Here is a 5577-nt window from a genome sequence, read left to right on the forward strand (position 1 = left end):
AAAAAAGAATTAATTCAAATAACTTTTGAACACAATCCTCTGTATTTCTTTAGTGGGATATATTCTGAGGACAGAAATAACTACAAACGGATCTTGAAATTTCCTTAGTAGGTCTGTGGTTAGTAGCAGAATTGCTGTAGTAATTCCGAAGCTATTTGGAGGGTATTTTGGAACAGAGTAAACAAATATATTCATGTTACCAAGAGCAAGGGTTTTCACTGTGGAGAAAGGGATTTTCGGTTGAACCATGTACAGTTGTCATTTTTTTTTTTTTGTAGATTAAAAAATGGTTGAATATTGGCAATTTCATACGATTTAACCAAATACAAATACAGAATGAGGGAAGGGAAGGGAGAAGCCTGAGGGGTGGCTTGGAGTGAGAAATATTCAGGTGAATTCAGGGTGTTAGCTCTGTGCTCTGGGGAGCAGAGGCACCCCAGCAGCCCTGAGCATGCTCAGCTCCAGACCTTGCTTTCTTACTTTCTTTCCTTTTTTTTTTTTCTTTAAAGAGGGCACAGCTCACAGTGGCCCACAAGGGATCGAACCAGCATCCTTGGTGCTACCAGCACCACGCTCTAAGCAACTGAGCCGCCCCAGACCTTGCTTTCTAAATCCCATTCCCCTCTAAAGGGATCAGGGTGTCTCTGAGAAATGGTAGGTTCGGGCTGGGGCAGGGGATACCCTGTTGTGACAGAGGTGAGGAAATGCTCAGAAAGTAATGGAAGCAGGTCAAAAGTGTGGGCAGAAAAGGCGCCACGGACTGAACCCAACAAGCTCGGGGGAGGCCAGGCTAGTGGGCCCTACAAAGCCAGAGACCAAAGGAACCACACAGGGTGGTCGGGACATAAACGTTTCTCACTAAAGCGGGTCATGGCGGTGGTCACGTCCTAGGCCTGTAGCTTCCTTGACAAAGGTCAGTCTTTACCTGAAGTGAGCCTGCATGCTATCTTTCTGCATCTCAGATAACATACCTTTTTTAAAAAATTTTATTGGGGAATTTGGGGGTACAGTGTGCTTCTCCAGGGCCCATCAGCTCCAATTTGTTGTCCTTCAATCTAGTTGTGGAGGGCACAGCTCACTGGCCCATGTGGGAATCAAACCAGCAGCCCTGTTGTTCAGAGCTGGTGCTCTAACCACCTGAGCCATCTGCCCGCCCCTCAGATAATATACCTTTGAAAAGTCAGGGGCTGGCCTGGTGGCTCAGGTGGTTGGAGCACTGGGCTCCTAACGCTAAGGTCACTGGTTCGATTCCCACATGGGCCAGTGAGCTGCGCCCTCTACAGCTAAGATTGTGAACAACGGCTCTCCCTGGAGCTGGGCTGCCGTGGGCTGCCATGAGCAGCCAGTGGCCAGCTTGAGTGGCCAGCAGCCATTGTGAGCGCTGTGAGTGGTCGCAGCCAGTGAGAGCTGCCGTGAGCGGCTGATCCACCGATGACCGGCAACCGACTGCCTCAGCTGCGGGGAGTGCAAGGCTCATAACACCAACCTGGGTCAGGGAGCTGTGTCCTATACAACTAGACTGAGAAACAAAGGCTTGAACCAGAGTAGGGGGCGGGAGGCAGAAGAAAGGGGCGGGGGAAGAAAAGTCAGAGTAATTCTCTTTTCCAGACTCCTCAGGGCATGACACCAGGAACCCCTCATTGTTATCTGGTCCCCACATACCATCTCTCTGTGCTGCAAATGTTCAGTGTTATCTACCCTGCACCCACCAATGTGAAAGAAGTATGTGTCTCTCCATTTTACTTTTTATCCAATCCCAGAGATCTCCCCGCTTTGCTTTCTCCTGCCCCTTTAACCTCCCACCCATGGATTCCACGTAAGCCCCTTGACTCCAATGTAAAAAATAAGCTGCAAAACTGCCGGTTCTCAGGAGCATTTTCTCAATCCATTGAGATTTTGCTTCCTGGTAGTTGTTGCCAGTTTGGCTCAAATAAACTCATAAAAATTCTCTACAGGTTTAGATGTTTCTTACATCAACAAAAGGAAGCAGGAAAGACAAGAGTGAGAGGGGACTGTAGGCTAGCCAGAGAGTGGCAGCCATGTCAGATTTCCCAGTGTCAGTCAACAGTTTGGTGGTTAAGTAAGAGACTGGCCTTACGCTTAGGAAATTCACTTGAAGGATTTACGCATACATCTCCCACTCACTCTCAAATGGTTCTGAACAACGTTGTATGTACGGAGAGAGAGAGATGACAAAGCAAATGAGGCAACATGTAAACAATTGGAGTCTGTCTGGAAGATACACAGGAGTTCCTTGTACTGCTCTTGAAACTTTCTTCTAAGTTTGAAATCATGTGAAAATAAAAGCCACTCCTCCAAAAAAAAGGAGTACAGGAGCCAGCTTGGAGGGGGTCTTGCTGGCCAGATTTGGATCAATTTGAGCATCAAAAAGAGTAACTGAATGAAAATTCAATTCATGAATATTTCCATCCATGAATTTGTATTAATATTTAAGACTTTTCAAAAAGGAGGGGAAGCATTTCTTGACCAAAAAAATGTCTATTAAATGTAGAAGGAATGGTAAAATCGGAAAGTCATGATTTTGCAACCATAAATGTAATGATGGATTCAGGCAAGGACTATCAATTGATAAACTGTTGGGTAAATGGTCACTGGAAAAATATCATATTTATAGCTTATTCTCTCTACAAGGTACCTTGACCCTGGAGGAATCTGGCAGACCAAGTGTTTAGACTTTACATCCCCACTAACAGGACAAATTGATGTTCTGGACCTCCTGGTGATCTGTCATCTATGCTGCTTCACTGCCCCAAATGTCTAACCCCAGGAAAGGATTGGGCAGATCCAGCCTGTGGAAGATTCTAAAGGAGACCAGTCTGGACTCCTCAGAAATGCCAGTGTCATGAAAAATTAAAACAAACCACAGAGGGACTGACTGATGCCGATTAACGGAGTGTGAACCAATGACTACCAAACCGATGTGACAACCAGCTCTAAAGGACAATTTGGGGACAAGGGAAATTCCCCCACAGGCTGTGTCTGGTAATATCACTGTGCCTGTGACTGTTGGATTGTTGGGTGTGGTGACGGGTCACAATTACATAGGAGAAGGTCCCCATTTTATTAGGTGCCGCTGAACTGCTCGGAAGGAAAGTGTGTGATCGCTTCACCTTACTTCCAAATATAAATATATGTGCAAATAGAAATGCAGAAAGACAAGCCAATGTGACAAGACGTTAACAGTGCATCTCTGTGATAGAAGTATACAGATGAGCTGAAAAGTAGTGGTTTACTGTGTTAAATTTTCGCTTTTTGTAGATGTTACTGCTAAATTGAAGTTTTTATGGCGACAATTGTAGAGTCACATGCAATGCAAGAAACAGCACAGAGAGACACCTTGCGCATGTTGCCCCCTTGTCCCCACAACAGTAACACTTGGCAAAATTATAGCGCGATCTCACAGCCAGGATGGTGACATGGAGACAACACACCCATCTTCTTCCCAGGGCTCCAGTTCACTTGTGCTCAGTGTGCATGCCACGCACAATCTTATCACGGGCGGGTTGCTGTGTCAGATACTGAGAGGCTGCACCTCCACAAGGGTCCCTGGTGTTGCCCTCCTATAACCACACCGGCTTCACTCCCTCCCCCACCCCCAGCTCCCCAAACAAACATCGGGCAACCCTTAATTTGTCCTGTATTTCTAAAATGCTGTCCTTTCCATAACACTACATAAGTGGAATCCTACAGCATGTGAGCAGCCTTTGGGACTGACTTTCTCACTCAGCCACTTCCCAGGATGTGGCTGCCCGAGATGACCCCTGACCCCATGTCACCTGTGGCCTCCACTGTGGTCACATCCTGGAATCGGGGCAGCTCAAGGCTGGAACAAGCCCTGAGCTACGGAGCCAAGTTGCAATGAGGGCTGGGGAAGGCAAGCAGAGAGGCGGCCTTCCAACAAGAGCGAGCACATGGCCCCAACGTGCAGTCCCAACTGAACAGGAGCTCGCCGGGGGAAAGTGATGGTCCTTCCTGCTGTGGCCAGGTGCTGGTGTGTCCAGCCACCTCAAGTTTTGGCAGTGGCCTGAAATAAACCCCTGCCCGGGGAGAGCCCAAGGAAACTTCCGGGCGTTTCCTGCCTCTGGAGGCTTGTGGAGCTGTGGGTCCAGGATCCCCAGGTCCCCACACAGCATCCAGGGGTAGTCTCTGGGGCTTGCTTGTTTTCACAGGTGCCTCACAAGGGTTTGGTCTGTCCTGCCTGGTCTTCACCAGCTCTGGCCCAGCCAGGCCACCGAGGGGAGGATGGTCTGCCCTGCTTCTCCCACCTCCCACTGCCAGGGTACCCTGCCACCACTAGGTGAGAACCAGCAGAAGGGGAATGTGCACTTGGGGGGACCGAGTGCTGTTTGTCTCTCCATCGAGGGTCATTCCTCCAACAGATGTTTGCTGAGTACAGGCCCTGTGCCAGGCTCTGCTCTGTGTGCTGCACGGCGGAGGGCCAGGCAGATGGGTCTGCGGGTGGAGACAGCCAGTAACCAAGTGAGCAGGCACGGAAGGCCTGTCCCAGTGCAGAGGAGGCTGATGAGCTGAAGAGGGCAGGCTGCGGAAAACTTGGGGTGCAGGGGGCCTGGCTGCCACAGAACTGCACGTGGTGCCCTGATAGGTTGAAGGGTAAGGCTGGAGAGCTTGACCAAGCAGTGGTCAGAGAAGCCCCAGAAATGCCTCAAGGGTGTCTGTGCCAAGGCCCCATGTGCCCAGCGACAGGCAGACAGTGAGGCTTGTGCACGCAGGGAGCAGTGGACAGGACAAAGCAATGAATTACATGACATGGCAGATTGGTGGGCATCGTCTCTCACCCCTGCAGACCTGGTAATGGCCGGTAAGGGGGCTTGACCGGTTCACCTCCAAAGTGCCCGGGACATGAAATCTCCAACATCCTGTGTACTCCCTGGCCTTAGGGGAGGGGGCTGACCTATGGTGACCTGTGATGTGTATGGCTCAGAGACCTTGAGGTTGCAGAGTGTTGGATGCGCTGCCGGACAAGTGAGGAGGGGCTGAGGGGCCACCCTGAGGCTTTCCCGTTTTCTTACGCATGCAGGCCGTGTCCGTGTTTGTCAGTATGCTCTTGCCTATGAGGCTGACGTGTCACTGACATAAAGGCGGCGCAGCACCCACCCAGGAGGGCTGGGAGGATCCCACAACCCCTCCTCCAGACCTTCCACAAACATGTTCGTCCATGGACTCTTATTTGGCTGCTGGTAGACCGCCCCCCTCAGACTTGCGCTGAATCTGCTCTCTGGTCTGGAGCTTCTGGAGCAGAAGTCTTTACTCTTAGCCATCCTCTGACCTTCACACCAACGCAAGGACAGAGGTGACCACAAGGGATGGGAGAGTGGAGATAGTGACCCGGAGGGGAGCCCAGGCCTCGGCGCACCCGCGGCCCGCACGGCCTTCCTCTTTCTGCCGCCGGTTCCACGTGGCTAGGTGGAGTCCTGCGGCCACGTGGCGACCATTGGGGTGAACACGCGCTCCCGGGACCCTGCGGCAGCGCCGGGGGCGGGGCCAGGGCAGGAGGCGGGGTCGGGGGCGGGCCCGGAAGTGCTCCCGGCCCCCGCC

The sequence above is a fragment of the Rhinolophus ferrumequinum genome, chromosome 21 (assembly GCF_004115265.2).
Source record: "Rhinolophus ferrumequinum isolate MPI-CBG mRhiFer1 chromosome 21, mRhiFer1_v1.p, whole genome shotgun sequence".
NCBI lineage: Eukaryota > Metazoa > Chordata > Mammalia > Chiroptera > Rhinolophidae > Rhinolophus > Rhinolophus ferrumequinum.